Consider the following 17,255-nt stretch of genomic DNA (forward strand, 5'->3'; position numbering starts at 1 on the left):
TCTCTAGCATCTGCAGTTCTAACATTCTTCCTTTATTGGTCAGTACACTGAGTATAGAGTTGGGAGGTCATGTTGTGGCTGTACAGGACATTGGTTAAACCACTTTTGTAATACTCTGTTCAAGTCTGCTTTCCCTGTTATATGAAATATGTTGTAAAACTTGAAAGGGTTCAGAAAAGATTTATAAGGACATTCCCAGGGTTAGAGAGTTTAAGCTATAGGGAGAGTTTAAGCTATTTTCCCCGGAGTGTTGGAGGCTGAGGGCTGACCTTACAGATGATTATAAAATCATGAGAGGCACGGTCAGAGTGAATATTCAAGATTTTTCCCCAGGGTAGGGGAGTCCAAAATTAGATTTAAAGTGAGAGAGGAAAGATTTAAAAGGGACCCAAGGAGGCAACTTTTTCACACAGAGGGTCGTGCTTGTCTGGAATGATCTGCCAGAGAACGTGATGGAGGCTGGTATAGTGACAACATTTAAAAGACATCTGAATGGGTATATGAAAAGGAAGGATTTCGAGGGATATGGGCCAATTGGATTCAGATTAATTTAGGATATCTGGTCAGCATGGGCGAATTGGGCCAAAGCATCTGTTTCCAATCTGTACATTTCTCTGACTCTATGACCTTTGGATCAGGTGGGATTTGAAACCAAGTTTCTCAGTCCAGGGGTAGGGACACTATCACTACACTACAGGAGTTCCTGAGTTAACTGTTGTTTTTGAAAGGGAGGAACCCAGAACAGCTCCTAAAATACTTGATTTAAATGAGGTTGATTCAATACAGTGAGACAGAGACTGTCTATTGTTAGCGAAGCAAATCGGCTAGAGGGTAAAACAATAGAATGTCAGTGGAAGGTATGGTATTTAAAGAAAAGGACTAAATATAAAGTGCAGGTCAAACAAGAGCTGTACTCATCAAAACAAATTCCCTTGGTTGAATAGAGAAGAAACCACATAAAGCTGAATACAAATACAGTACACACAAGAATGCAAAAACAGGTAAATCCTGATGAAAGGTAGATTGGAGGGTTTGAGCTAAAGGGAGAGGCTGAACAGACTTGGGCTATTCTCCTTGGTATGTCAGATAAAAAATGGCAAAACAGATAATAAAACTTAAAATGGAGCTTGGTAAGGCATTAAAAATGATCAAAAGAAGCTTTTGCAGCAAACCTATGATAGGGAGAAGGATTAAGAGAAATATGGGCTTCGTAAATGATAATATACATTATACACATGTGTTATGTTAGTTACTGTGATTGAAGAAAATAAAAGTAAACTAAATATCTGAAAGAGATTTAAGTGATTAAAAGTAGCAAGGCTGGTTTGAAATAAGAACTGGAGTCAATTTCTGGAAGGACAGAATTGATTATCAAAGAACATCTATTAACCTTATGTAGAATCGAGTTTAGGTACCAATGGGATATGCTACTGTTCCAGTTTCCATCTTCGTTTTATTTGTTCAATACTGGTGACACTGGGTTTTGTAAGGTATACTAGAAAATATATTTTCACTTGGGGGTGAAACCAAAATTAATAAACAAATGTAACATTGTGTACAAAGAACGAATCAGGAGTACAATGGGATGAATATTCCCCACTTGCCTGGATGAGTATAGCTGTAACAATAATGATGAAGCTTGACGCTATCCAGGATAGAGCAGCCCGCTTATTTGGCTCCAATCCACAAACTCCTAGTCCTTCCACTACTGACACTCAGTAGTAGTATATAGGATATACAAGATACTCTGCAGAAATTCACAATCGATCCTTAGACAACATCTTCAAAACCTATGACAACTTCCATTTAAAAGGACATGGGCAGCAGATATTTAGAATGCTATAACATGCAAGCTCCCCTCCAAGCCACTTGTCATTCTGATTTGGAAACAAATTGCAGTTCCTTCAGTATCTTTGGTCAAAATCCAGGAACTCTCTCCCTAATCGTATGGTAGGTTTAAGCAACTTACCATACTTTCTCAAGGGCAACTAGGGAGGGACAATAAATGCTGACCCAGTCTGTGATGCCCATGTTCCACGAGTAAATAAAACAAAGCAAAACAAAAGCTAGGAGAACGGCAGAGAATAATTATAATGCAAAACAGCACGAATAGTGGTTTTCGCAATGTTGATGTACTTAAGGGTAGCTAAGAAGAAGGGGGAAAGGAACAGCTGGACATGTTGATGATGTTAGATGAAGAAGGGTGCAGAGAGGCAGTATAAGCATCATTGTGGACCTGTTAGGTTAAGTGGCCTGTTTCTGAACTGTAAATACTATGGAACAATTGTTAGAAGCCCCATTAAAAACTCACAACTAAACCAGGTTTACTGAATGGCTTCTAACTTAAGACATCAGGAACACAATTCCAATTTTCATTGCTTTTACATTAACATGAATCAGAACCAATGCACATTAAATTGAATTCATTAACTAACAGACAAATGATATTGTAAATGGAAAAAACATGTTTCATTTTAAATGCTAGATATAGCAAAGATATGCCATGTAATTACAAGCAGTTACATCAGCACCTGCATAATTGTCACAACTGTAGCCATACCTTTCCAAAACAGACTGTGCTTGATTTATCTAGAATAGGGCAGAAGAGTATTTCACCTTTGAGTTTTATGAATGAAATAATCATGATCATGTAGCTTTCTAGAATTCCTTTTCAACCAAAAAAATCAATATTTTTCCAGTTCATGGTTTGGCCATTTCTGGGATAACAGTAATGACTGAACCATTAACACAGTTTTCCAGGTTTTAGACATTTTTAGTCAGTTGAAACAATACCTGCAAGAACACCTTCTCCTCTGCCAAACAAAAAATAATGACTGTGCCTTGAAAGTGATCTGCTTTGTCTTCTCTCAGGACTTTATTTGGTCTTTCTGTCTGTCTCCTTTCTTTCTGCGTTTGTATCTCTAGTCTGATTTCTTTCAGAATCCAATTTCTCTGCTTGTAGTTGTTCTCTGCATGCAGCTTCCCTTCGTATCTTACAGCCACACATTTTCTTTCTTAACTTCTTTCCTGTTAGTGCTTCTGGATCAAGATGACATGGGCCAGACTTTCTTTATAGCTTAGAAAATTAAATGCATCCCTTTTAATTGATGAATATTCATAAATGTAATTTCCAAATATTCTGAAAAACAATTACAGATTCCACACACCTAAGGAAATTAAAATTTTCTTTACTATTTGTCTTCCAAGTCAAATGTTATCATATTCTATTATTAATCAAATTGCAGGTTAGATAAAAATAAATTATCAAATGCAAACAATTTCATTCACACGTAAACCTTTAACTATTCAGCATTGGAACTATCCCTTCACTATGTACAGAAATAAGTGCAAATGAATGTAATTATGAAGAACACAGAATAGGTAATAACTGATGTATGAAAACATAACTCCATGTGTTATTGAACATATCATTCTGAAATGCAGTGAGACAATCATTTTCCTTGTATCACCAGTCGTCCAGTTTTTTTTGTTCGATTTTTTTGTTTGATCATAAATTCAAGCTGACATTTACTCATTAGCAGTTGATAAGAAAGCCACATTTAATGACCGTAAAGGAAATGATATCACATTCTTGCAATTAGGTTGCCTATTTGATAGTATAACAATTTGACTAATGCATAAAACATCCATAAAAGCAAAGTTCTAGATGCTCTTATCCAGATAATGGACTCAATATTATTAATCTCAAACTTTTTTTGTTTATCCAATGTGAACATTGTATGATTATGATAATCCAGAGAAGTTCATGGATGCTACATTAATATTAATTTTAAAAATTCAGTTGTGCTTGTTTTTCATCTGTGCAATCCGATTTATTGCCAAGCTACAAATGTTGAAGGCTAGCCCTCAACGAACTTCAGCCAATAAAAATCGCCTCTGCTGAAGTCCTAATTGGCTATTGCTCAATAACAAGGGAGACAGAGAACATTTGGAAAATGGTTAATTAATGTCTTTGCAAAACACGATTATCTGTAACATGAAAATTATGTTAGGTGCATTACATATAGACCTAGCAGGGTTCACTAGCACTATAGAGGTAGTCTCCAAACAGAGGAGGAAGGAACGCAGAGAGGTATGGGAGAAAATTACAGAGCTCGGGGCCTGAATGACTAAAGGTGCTATCATGATTGTCACACTTCACAACCAACATGGCTTCTCTCTGGTCCACTTGTAGACTATTTAGGAAGCATAGACTTACAATGCAAGATGCATTGACAATTACAAAGACTACAACAGGACTACTTGCATGCTTTGAGCATCCATGCCTTGCCTGTTAGCAAGTTGATGCTTCAGCCAGAACCAAATACATATTGACATGCTCTTTTGAACAGATACATGGACAGCTGCTTGCCTTTTTGGTTGCAAACTGTCCTGGAGTTAAGGAGGGGTTAGAAGCAGCAGAGCTGTGGTTGACAACATGTTGTACAGTGTAACAGGATATAAATCTAAAATTCACAGCATGTCCCAGCTGCCTGTACGTCAAACACACAGCACATTTATTCCACCAAATAGCCAGTCAAAAGGAGCTGCCATCTGTAGGGATCCTGGGACCATTAGTCAGGGGCATAGTCCACACACAGTCCACAGGCTTGGTCAAAGTCAGTTATCAGCTTGAGCAGTTCACTGTCAGGGGATTTCCCTCCTGCAGTCCACGAAGTGGGCTGACATCTGTGCTGTGAGGCCAGCACCAACAGTCAGGGGAAGAGGTGTACAGTCAGATAGGAAGCTGCAAACAGAGCAATCAGGGGTTTAGCTAGTTACTGCTTTTTCTCATTTATATAAATGATTTGGATGCGAACAAAGGAGGTAGAGTTAGTAAGTTTGCAGGTGACACCAAAATTGGAGATGTAGTGAACAGCGAAGAAGGTTACTTCAGAGTACAGTGGGATCTTAATCAGATGGGCTAATGGGCTGAGGAATAGCAGATGCATTTTAATTTAGATAAATGTGAGGTGTTGCATTTTGCAAAACTAAATCAGAGGAGGACTTAGATACTTAATGGTAAGGAGAAAGTGGGGTCTGCAGATGCTGGAGATCAGAGTCGAGAGTGTGTTACTGGAAAAGCACAGCAGGTCAGGCAGCATCCAAGGAGCAGGAAAATCGATGTTTTGGGCTGGAGCCCTTCATCAGAATGAGGCTGGGAGCGTCAGGGCTGGAGAGATAAATGGGAGGGGCGTGGGGCTGGGGAGAAGGTAGCTAAGAGTGCAGTAGGTGGATGGAGGTGGGGGTAAAGGTGATAGGTCAGAGAGGAGAGTGGAGCGGATAGGTGGAAAGGAAGATTGATAGGTGGGACAGGTCATGAGGGCAGTGTTAAGCTGGAAGATTGGAACTGGGGCAAGTTCGGGGGAGGGGAAATGAGAAAATGGGTGAAGTCCACATTGATGCCCTGGGGTTGAAGGGTAACAAGGCAGAAGATAAAGCATTCTTCCTCCAGGCATCGGGCGGTAAGGGAGTGGTGATGCAGAAGGCCCAGGACCTGCATGTTCGGCCACAGGTCAGTGGGATTGATTGGTGCAGGTGTCCTGGAGATGTTCCAGAGGGCAGTGGAGGCCCAGTCTCTGGATTCATTTAAGAAAGAGTTGGATAGAGCTCTCAAGGATAGTGGAATCAAGGGTTATGGAAATAGGGCAGGAACAGGGTACTGATTAAGGATGATCAGCCATGATCATATTGAATGGTGGTGCAGGCTCGAAGGGCAGAATGGCCTACTCCTGCACCTATTGTCTATTGTCTATTGTTCCCTAAAGTGCTGTGCGAGACGGCATCCAGTCTCCCCAGTGTAGAGGAGACCGCATCAGGAGCAAAGGATACAATAAATGACATGTTTGAAAGTGCAGTGAAACTTTGACAGATGTGGAAGGCTCCTTTGGGCATTGGATGGAGGTGAAGGGGGAGGTGTGGGTGCAGATTTTGCAATTCCTGAGGTGGCAGGGGCAGGTTCTGGGAGAGGAGGGTGGGTTGTTGGGGAACATGGACCTGACCAGCTAGTTGCAGAGGGAACGCTCTTTGCGGAAAGTGGATGGGGTGGGGAGGGAAGTATATCTCTAGTGGTGGGGTCTATTTGTAGGTGCCAGAAATGTCAGTGGGTGATGCAATTTATGCAGAGGTTGGTGGGGTGGAAGGTGAGGACCAGGGTGGTTCTGTACTTGTCCATAATGGTAAGGTCCTGGGGAGTGTTGCTGAGCAAAGAGACCTTGGAGTGTAGGTTCATAGTTCCTTGATAGTGGATTTGCAAGTAGACTGGGTAATAAAGAAGGCATTTGGTGTGCTTGTCTTTATAAGTCAGTGCATTGAGTATAGGAGTTGAGTGGAGTGTCACAAGGATCGGTGCTGGGTCCACCACTGTTTGTCATTTACATAAATGATTTGGATGTGAGCATAAGAGGTACGGTTAGTAAATTTGCAGATGACACCAAATTGGAGGTGTAGTGGACAGCGAAGAAGGTCACCTCAGATTACAACAGCATCTTGACCAGATGGTCCAATAGGCTGAGGAGTGGCAGATGGAGTTTAATTTAGATAAATGCAAGGTGCTGCATTTTGGGATAACAAATCTGAACAGGAATTCTACACTTAATGGTAAGGTCCTAGGGAGCATTACTGAACAAAGAAACCTTGGAGTGTAGGTTCATAGTTCCTTGAAAGTAGAGTCGCAGGTAGATAGGATAGTGAAAAAGGCGTATCGTATGCTTTCCTTTATGGGTCAGAGTATTGACTACAGGAGTTGGGAGGTCATGTTGCAGCTGTACAGGACATTGATTAGGCCACTTATGGAATATTGCATGCAATTCTTTTCTCCTTCCTATCGGAAGAATGTTGTGAAACTTGAAAGGGCTCATAACAGATTTACAAGGATGTTGCAAGGGTTGGAGGAATTGAGCTATAGGGAGACGCTGATTAAGCTGGGGCTGTTTTCCCTGGAGTGTCGGAGGCTGAAAGGTGACCTTATAGAGGTTTATAAAATCATGAGGGGCATGGATCAGATAAACAGACAAGGTCTTTTCCCTGGGGTGGGGGAGTCTAGAACTAGAGGGTATAGCTATAGGGTGAGATGGGCAAAATTTAAAAGAGGCCTAAGGGGCAACCTTTTCACACAGAGGACGGTGCATGTATGGAATAAGTTGCCAGGGGAAGTGGTGGAGGCTGGTACAATTACAATATTTAAAAAGCATCTGGATGGGTATATGAATAGGAAATGTTTGGAGGGACGTGGACCAAGTGCTGGCAAATGGGACTAGATTAGATTACATTAGATTACTTACAGTGTGGAAACAGGCCCTTCGGCCCAACAAGTCCACACCGCCCCGCCGAAGCGCAACCCACCCCATACCCCTACATCTACCCCTTACCTACACTACGGGCAATTTAGGATAGCCAATTCACCTGACCTGCACATCTTTGGACTGTGGGAGGAAACCGGAGCACCCAGAGGAAACCCACGCAGACACGGGGAGAACGTGCAAACTCCACACAGTCAGTCGCCTGAGGCGGGAATTGAACCCGGGTCTCTGGCGCTGTGAGGCAGCAGTGCTAACCACTGTGTCACCGTGCCGCCCACTAGATTAGGTTGGGATATCTGGTTGGCATGAACGAGTTGGTCTGAGGGATCTGTTTCTGTGCTGTACATCTCTATGACCACATGATTCTATGTCTAGGGTCTGCTTGTCAATAGGGGTTCGAGAACTTGGGTAAATACAACCATGGGTGTCAATCCATTGATTGGTGTGAGGTTGAAAAGGGGACCTATTGGGAAAACAGGAAGAACACTGGCGTGAGTGATAGAGCCAAAAATGTTTGGAATTCGGTATATCATACAGTTGCAGAGACTAGATAATTGAAGTATTTAAGGTGAAGGTAGGCAGATATTTGACGACTGGGAGCTGCCTGAGAAGAAGAAATAAGGCCTGGGCAATTCAGCCATGATCTTGTTGAATGGTGGGTCTGACCTGAAGGACCAAATGGCTGACTCCTGCTCATATTCAATCCATTCTCATGTATTAGAGCTAGGGGATCAGGGCTGGCAGTGTGGGAAACAGAGGAACATGTGGAGATGAGAACAAGATTAGTGACAGGGGGACAGTGCAGATGTATGAATGTATGTGAAACAACAGTTGAAGGCGTGATAGCCAATGGGAGGGGGGGTTATAGACAGTGGCACCACCATGCCATCCACAGTGGGAGTTTTGAGTAATGGGTAATGCTGGAATATGGGAGAGCAGGAAGTCTGTTGGAGGTGACATTTGATATGCTTGGTCTCCCCATTTGGAGGGTGTGTGGAAATCGGATGTCGAGCTAATGCAACAGGAAGGGGGGCCTGGAAACTTTGGACCAGGGCAGCGGGTGGTGGGGGAGTGGGTCGGGGCAGCTACCTCATACCCAGAGAGACCCTTTTGGCGATGGTGACCATCGTGAGCTACGTTCCTAGCTATCACTTTCCATTCTCTCAATGCCCAGTGCAAATGAAAAATGGCTCAGAAAATGCACAGGGTGAGCAGGGTCTGTGTCACTTTTATAAGTGAAAGCATGGAATCTGTTGGACCTTAGCCATTGAGGAGACAACTGAATGCTGCTTCATATATCATGAAAGTATCATGTGTGAATTAGTTGAGGTGGGTGTGAGACAGGAAGAGGTTTACAGTAGAGCTGGCACAGTCCTTTGGATATAATGTGTTAGCCACTCAGGCAGCGTGGCACCTTTGCCAATTTGGTGCATAAGCAATGATCAGGGCCACGGTGGCGCAAACGGTGGGGCTGCTAAAATTGTGATTCACAGCTTGGAACTGTATGAGAGGGTCCCCCAGTGTTGTCTGGACAGTGCACTACACTTTCTTGGTATTGTATGTTCTGCACAATTGCTGTCGATTTCATTCTCTTTTCCCTCTATATCGACAGAAATTCAGAGTATGCTGTAGGTGATCCGACCTGAATAAAAAAGGAGGAAAGCTAATTGTAACATAAGATAAAGGCATATAGTATTAGGTGGAAAGTAATTTTCTCCTTTTGAAATAGAACATCAGATTGTGTAATAAATGCTGAAATATTACAAATTACTACAGCTTTGAAACAATACCAATTAGTGCTTTGCATCATTTTAGGACACATATCTTTCAAAACTTGGTTTCTATTTAGCACATTGCCTTTTAAGTTATATTAAATGTGCTTCACTGCATTATGTCACTGTTCATTCATCCTCGAACAGACCATCTGGCTATGACAGAACTGTAGGACTGCTAATTCCTTATTAATATTCAAGCCCCACTTTGGGACTTAAAATAAAGACAGAAGATATGCAAAACGCACAAGGAGTCATGGACGCATCTATGTGGAGAGAAATAATTGCCATTTCAAATTGATGACCTTATATCAGTGATTAAATATTGGCATTCACTAATACTTCAATTCATGTTGTGGGTGAGGCTGAAATGGTTGAAGAATCTATCCAGGTGAGAGAACTGGAAGTCCTGCCAAGGTAACTCTTTATTTTGTTTCAGGATTCTCTTAAGATAAACTTGCAGGTTGAGTTGGTAGTTAGGAAGGCAAATAGAATGTTGGCACTTATTTTGAGAGGACTAGTATGTAAAAGCAAGGATGTGCATCTGAGGCTCTAAAAGGCTCTGGTCAGACCACATTGAGAGTATTGTGAGCAATTTTGGGCCCCATACCACAGGAAGGATGTACTGGCTCTGGAGCGGGTCCAGAGGAGGTTTACGAGAATGATCCGAGGAATTAAAGGCTTGACATTTACATTTGAGGACTCTGGGTCTATACTCAATGGAGTTGAGAAGGATGTTGGGGTGTTGGGTTGGGGGGGGTGGGGGGAATCTAATTGAAACTTATAGAATACTGAACAGCCTGGATAGAGTGCAAGTTGGGAAGATGTTTTCATTAACAGGAGGGACTAGAACCTGATGGCACAGCCTTAAGGTAAAGGGAAGACCTTTTAGAACAGAGGTGACAAGAAACCTATTCAGTCAGAGTGGTCAACCTATGGAATTCATTGCTGCAGAAGGCTGTGGAGGCCAGGTCATTGACTATATTTAAGACAGAGTTCTTGATTATCAATAGGATCAAAGGTTACGGGGAGAAAGCGGGAGAATGGGCTTGAGAAACTTATTTGCCATGATTGAATGGTGGAGCAGATTTAATGGGCCGAATGGCCTAACTTTTGCTCCTATGTTTTATGATCTTGTTTCCCAAAAGCCAATCAGATTGGCCAACTACTGAGAGGGACCTTCGATGTCAAAATGATGTTACAGGGAACCGTTGAAGTTGGTGACTAGCAAATGGGTAACCAGTAAAGCGTGTGTTTATTATTAGGAGGGAATACGGTCTGTTGTCAAAGTTGTGGGAGGAAGAGAAGTTATAAGGTTAAGGTGGGAACAAAAGCAAGTAATTAATCAGGAACATGGAGGATGGTTTGTTTTTTTGATGCCTGAGGAAATACGCCTGCTCTTTCTGAATTACAAGGGGGACTGAGAAAAACACTGTTGATTCAGTAACTTCCAGCTTCCGGTCACTGCTGAGTTTGCAAACGCTTGAGAAGCCTACGCAGCAGAGGTGACTTTTTAAGGCATTCTCCCAATTGCATGGTGAAATTCCTGGCAGTAAATTCAGATTCCTAGGCACATGTTTCAGTAAATAGTAAAACATTGTTGGTATGCATGGTATGCTTCAGGGTGTCATTGTTCACATTTAATGCTTTAGATATTTTTGCTTTCTCCCATCTTTCATTCGGGAGTCTCCTACAGTTCCATCTCATAATAGATCCAGTTGTAGCGTCCCTCTGAAGTGGCAAAAATAACCAAGTCCACAGAAAGTCTTAGTCTTGTCCCCAGACATAGCATCTCTCTTTTTTTCATTATTCGTTCACAGGATAAGGGTGTCACTGGTGAGACCAGCATTATTTTCCCACCTGTAACTGGCCAGAGGGCAGTTGAGAATCAACCACATTATTCTCGGTCTGGAATCAAATGTAAGCCAGACCAGGCAGGGATGGCAATTTCCTTCCCTGAAGGACATTAGTGAACCAGATGGGTTTTTTTTCATGACAATCGACAATGGTAATCATTAGACTGTTAATTCCAGATTCTTATTGAATTCAAATTCCACCGTCTACCATGGCAGGATTTGCATCCAGTTCCTAGAACATTACTTGGGTCTCTAGGTTAATAGCCAGGTGATAATACCACTATGCCATTTCCTCCCACCCTCCTGAAATGGTATGGCAACAGAGTCACCTTAGGATTCATATGTGGACTGTTATGGAAGCAGCTAGTCATTTCAATCATTGGCTACTTCTATTCTTCTATGATTCTAATGATTCTAATGAGGAAGGTGTCTGAAACCTGAAGTGTGCACATTAAATCAGATAACAGCAGATCTAAACCATATGGATTTACTTGGATAGATAGGGTATGCTTTGAGGAGATAAAGTATCCTATTGGATCTGATCCAAAGGTACCTTTGCGGATCTTACATTGCCCGAGTAAGATCCAAGCAGAAACTGTAGAGGGTATGTAGCAATCCTCCCTGGAGGCCAGTTGAGTCCCTTAAGTAGTTACCTCAGAGCCAATTAAGGGCCTTATGCTGGCGCCATTGGAATTCTACTGGGACAACCACAAAGCAATCCTGTCTGACTTGTCTATGGCCAATTTGTAGAGAACCCCTTTGTTTCAGGCACTTTGTGCCAGAGTCCCGGCCTCAGGAGGAGGAAGCCCACAGAAAAACCTCCCTGAGCCTTCCTGGTAATCCCTCTCACATTCTGCTCCACTTAGCTTTCTCTCATGGCTCCAGTGTCTATGTCTGGTTAAGGCAGAGGTAAAGTCACTAGAGTTCCAGAGGACCCTGTGGCTGCTGTGTCGTTAGAGAGAGACGATTGATAGGTAGTGATTTAAGTCAAGAGTGTGTTGCTAGAAAAGCAAAGCAGGTCAGGCAGCATCAGAGGAGCAAGAGAATTGACATTTTGGGCCAGAGCCCTTCATCAGGAATGAGGCTGGGAGCCTTGGGGGTGGACAGTTAAATGGGAGGGGGGTGGGTCTGGGGAGAAGATAGCTGAGAGTCAACAGGTGGATGGAGGTGGGGTAAAGGTGATAGGTTGGAGATTTAACCTGAGGGAAACTACATCTCATGCAAGGGGTGTAGTTGGGAAGGCAGGACTTTCATGGTGACCTTAGCCAGTAAGAGAATTGAAGCCACAGTATTGGTGTCACTCTGTATTGCAAACCAGCCATCCAGCCAATTGAACTAACTGACAACCCTCCAAAGGCCTGAATGACATACCACAGTGACTACAGCTCCCAATGGAATTGCCAGTACCAGAGAGCTGTCAGCCTCTGATTCACTAGTGTGGGATCCCTACCTTGTAACAGGTTTGATTCCATGGGAAGCCCTCACTGTTTCCTGTGTATGGTCCTGCTGGAGCTCCAACCAATCTTCAGGACATTCTCCATCAAAACTCTTCCTACAGTGACCATTAAATTCTATTTCATGTGCCATCTTTTGTCACATGGCAGGTACATTACCCAATGCAATCATTAAAATTCTGCCCTCTTCTTCATAGGACTAGGCGGTATGAAATAAAAGTCAGCAGAGCAGCAAAGGACAGACACGCCAACATAATTTGAGCCCTGCTGAAAGGTCAACTGCATTCGGTGTGACCGAGGACATTCAGGATAACAGTATGTTTCTGCTTTATGTCCTTTCTCAACTCCCACATCATGATCATATAGCTTTCTGGCTTGAAGTGCAACTGCATATGTGTGACCATGCAACAATTGCTTTCCACCCATTATGCCGTTCCCTCATCTGAACGCTCCTCTTCTGAATTTCTGCTTCGAGTTACTATCCATACTAAAGTAATAGTTGATAATGTGCAAATGTCAAATTTTGGCTAAAATATCCCTCATTTTTTGTTATATTTCATGTACAAGTTTACTGTAATATCTGAGGGATAGTAAAGTGTATTTTGCATGTTACATGACAATAGTCTGATAGATTTCTGATTTGGGAACTTGAATGGAAATAGAATGTGTGTCATATAATTGGAAAAACTAACAACATCTCCAAGGCAACTTTTGGATGCAGAATGCCAACAAGGGCAGATAAATGCGAGGTGCTGCATTTTGGGAAAGCAAATCTTAGCAGGACTTATACACTTAATGGTAAGGTCCTAGGGAGTGTTGCTGAACAAAGAGACCTGGAGTGCAGGTTCATAGCTCCTTGAAAGTGGAGTCGCAGGTAGATAGGATAGTGAAAAAGGCATTTGGTATGCTTTCCTTTATTGGTCAGAGAATTGAGTACAGGAGTTGGGAGGTCATGTTGCGGCTGTACAGGACATTGGTTAGGCCACTGTTGGAATATTGCATGCAATTCTGGTCTCCTTCCTATCGGAAAGATGTTGTGATACTTGAAAGGGTTCAGAAAAGATTTACAAGGATGTTACCAGGGTTGGAAGATCTGAGCTATAGGGAGAGGCTGAACAGGCTGGGACTGTTTTCCCTGGAGCATCAGAGGCTGAGGGGTGACCTTATGGAGGTTTACAAAATTATGAGGGGCATGGATAGGATAAATAGACAAAGTCTTTTCCCTGGGCTGGGGGAGTCCAGAACTAGAGGGTATAGGTTTAGGGTGAGAGGGGAAAGGTATAAAAGAGACCTAAGGGGCAATGTTTTCAAGCAGAGGGTGGTACATGTATGGAATGAGCTGCCAGAGCATGTGATGGAGGCTGGTACAATTGCAACATATAAGAGGAATTTGGATGGGTATATGAATAGGAAGGGTTTGGGGGGATATGGGCTGGGTGCTGGCAGATGGGACTAGATTGGGTTGGGATATCTGGTCGGCATGGGTTGGACCAAAGGGTCTGTTTCCATGCTGTACATCTCTATGACTCTATGACTCTAAGAAGCTAAAATATGGGAGGAACTTCCATCAGTAATATGTTCATAGACATTTGCAACAGTTACTATTCCCATCATTCAACTGGAGTCTCAGAAGGTAGCCCCCATTTAACTGATTTTGCTGAAGGGGTCCAGGAGAGTGGGCAAGACATGGCACTCCTGTTTTAGGTGCCATTATCATGTTTCAGACTTCTTCAGACTCCAATGAATCCTCCTTCATGATTCATCCGTCTTCACTAGCCCTGTTTCTGAGCAGACAGACTTCATTCAGCCCACCCCCGGCTCCCAGTCCTTTTCTGATATGGTGACAGCCACTCTTATTTCAGCCTGCTTCTTCATGCAAGGCTCAATGCAATTGATTAATTTTTAACCTTTCTGTCTCTCATTCTAAAACTGAAATGTTGCTTGCCTCCTTATTGTCTTTAAAAAGTGATCAGGCAACTCAAAGAATTATGCAAATTTGATGTTGAGGAAAATGGATCATTTCACTCCTCAAAAATATTTCTCATGTGTAATTTGACTCCCTACAGTTCACGTAAATTTTGATCAGAAAGAGCTTGACTTTTACCAGTGGGGTGTGGGTGTGGTTGGGAGTGGGCTTGGTGGTGGCAAAATGATTGCTTGCACACTAGCTCACCAGAGGCCATGGTCCTAGATGGATTCTGCTACAATGAACACAGATTAGGACTTTGACAGGGTAACATTTATCACAATGTATGCTGAAATGCTTGGTGCATTGACAGGCCTCCCAAACAGCCTCTTATTACTGCCCAGAGGCACAGAGAATGTTGTATTCGCCCAGATGACCACTACTGGCACCATTGTGGTATTTGCCAGCTTTAACAGTATGTGTTCAGTGAAAAAGAGCTTTTCAGAGGGTTCACTGCCGCCAATCTTCCTTTGTCCTTGCCTTTCTCATGATTAGTGGTAGAGGATACATTATTATAAGTTATCTACAGCCAAGGTACTGCTTGAGTTAACAAGAAGATTTAGTACTTGAAAGTAATAGTAAAACTATATTTGATCAAGCATAATTACTAGCACCTTAAGGAGCTGATACAGAAGTATCTGTAGAGTAGAGTGCTTTGACTCCACTCACAGAATGTATATCAGTAGAAGAATGGGTGGAGCCAATGTAACATGTACATTAACCCCTTCAGAGCCATTATCTTATACAACGGAAGGTTCTGGCTCAGGGCTGTTTGGAGAGCTTGGAGTCTGTCTTTACCATTGTGGAATAGGTGACTAACTCCATGATAGCATTTGAGTACCTGCAGGATGCAGGACTTGAGGGCTGCTGACTCAACTTTCACAGCAGCCATCCACTGTCTCAGTGCTGCAAGGGCTCAGTCAGAAATCATGAGATTCACAATTGATGCCATTCAGGCCCAAAGTTTGAGCCAGCAAGTTTGTGAATCTCTGCACTCTAAAGTCAAGCAATGTGCCCTCTGAGTGTTCACTAAGATTATGGACATTCTGCCAATGCCTTTGTATTGGCTGTCAGCAGACTGTGACTGCCCATCCTAGATGGTGCAGAGTTTAATTTATTCATTCATGGGATGTGAGTGTCCTGGGCAGACCACCATTTGTTGCCCACTCCTAGGCCCAAAGCTGCTTGAGAGCATCTTGCAGAGTCATCCTGCAACCTCCCCCATGAAGGTCTGCAGCCTTCTGTCAGCTCTGCTGCTGCCACCGAAATATCACAACATGCAATCATTGGACCAGACAAAAGCTCCGAGGCTAATGGAATGCACAAGAATGAAAAATTCTTATTTGTTTGTTTACATGATGTGGTTTTAGCTAAAGATGTTAAGGAAAGGTTATTTTTGGTAGTTTTTCTTGCAGGATCTTGACAAAGAAAATGCTGTGAGTCATATGGATGATAACATGGCAGAGAACATAAGACCGTAAGAAATAGGGTCATGGCTGCTCTGACATGGCTAACATCCATGTTTCTGCCCTTCCTCCCTAACCCATGATTCCCCTACTGATTAAGAATCTATCTATCTTAGCTTTAAATAAACACAGGACTGTGCCCCTACTGCTCTCTGGCAAGGTTTCCTAAAGACTCACAACCCTCTGAGAATAGAAATTTCTCCTCATCTCACCCTTTTTTCAGTGGCATATTAGTGAAGGGATGTTTCCACAAATGAAAGTACAGTCTAATCAGGCATTCACGAACAGCTTACTTGGAGTGCCAGCTGCCTCTTCCCTGCTTTTTACTCTTCATTGTCCTCCTTCTTCCAAGGTGATCTTTGAATGCCTAATGGCAAAGTCTGCATCCTCGTGATGGCTTGAGGAGGTTTCAACAGATTGCTAAAAACTTGGAGACGTACTCTGCCCTTTACTGGAGGGTTTCCCTCCCACTGACCTCTCCCATATGATCCAAGCATAATCAAAGCATTGTTTTATAATGCTGATGGTCCGCTGCATGATATTTCTGGTGACTATGTAGCTTTTATTATAGCTCTGTGATCTTGGAATAGTCGAGTGGTGGAGGTAGGTTATCAGCTAGATGGTGGATGCATCTCCCATGTCTCCAGCAGTCATTCTCAGGTTCTTTTTGTAGGTTTGAAGATTGTGATAATACCAGACTGCCTCAGGATGAAGGTATCATGGCATGCTATGGTCTGTGCATGACCAATGACATGCATATTAATGGCAGGTTAGCTCTTACAAATCCTTTAACTCTTATTATTGTAATGGGGAGCCCATAGAGTCATCTACATTTGGTCAATGACTCTATGTATAATTGGAATCTCATTATCATGGCAGAACTTACTAAACAAATTATTAGACATAATTACGAGCAAGTACGATTGTACCTTTTTTTTCATGAAATTAAATATCCTCCCTCTCTGATTTAACAGTGTGGATTTTACATTAACCTTTTTTAACTTCTGAAATAACTGGTAAATGACCTTCAGCAAAAATGGGCACATGTAATAGTTGAAATAGCTCAGCATATAACAAGATAATTTCCATTGCCTGGTAACAGGAGAATAAGGGGTATAGCTGCAAAATTATCAGTATAAGCAGCAGCTGGGAAATTGAATTGTTTTCATATGTCAGATTATGAAAATGTTCAAACAGTAATTAAAGCAAAGATTATGGTGTTGAATTTCCTTAAAATATCTTCCTCTTTGTCATCATGGCATCAATTGGTAAAGAGAAATTGCCCTTGAACTTCTGCTGAAATCCTGGGAAAATACATTTTCTACAACATTTTAAAAGTAATGTGAATGTAGTTCCGAGATAGTGGACAGAATTTTTGAAATGTATTGGAGGGCTGGAAAGTTGGCATTAGTGAATAGTGTGCCCATTGCTGTGAAGTTT

General features: G+C 42.3%; 1 protein-coding gene across 2 annotated transcripts in view; it reads left to right on the forward strand.

The window, feature by feature from the left end:
* Positions 1 to 17,255, forward strand: part of LOC140486261 (beta-1,3-galactosyl-O-glycosyl-glycoprotein beta-1,6-N-acetylglucosaminyltransferase-like) — a 110,458-nt gene that overhangs the window by 41,750 nt on the left and 51,453 nt on the right. The window contains exon 2 of one of the 2 annotated variants that reach the window (XM_072585172.1): positions 12,581 to 12,698. The exons of the other annotated variant lie outside the window; for it this stretch is intronic. The gene's annotated coding sequence lies outside the window, so the exon portion shown is untranslated. The remainder of the gene's footprint in view (positions 1 to 12,580; positions 12,699 to 17,255) is intronic. 2 annotated transcript variants of the gene reach the window in all.

Source organism: Chiloscyllium punctatum, chromosome 2 (assembly GCF_047496795.1).
Source record: "Chiloscyllium punctatum isolate Juve2018m chromosome 2, sChiPun1.3, whole genome shotgun sequence".
In the NCBI taxonomy this organism is placed as follows: domain Eukaryota; kingdom Metazoa; phylum Chordata; class Chondrichthyes; order Orectolobiformes; family Hemiscylliidae; genus Chiloscyllium; species Chiloscyllium punctatum.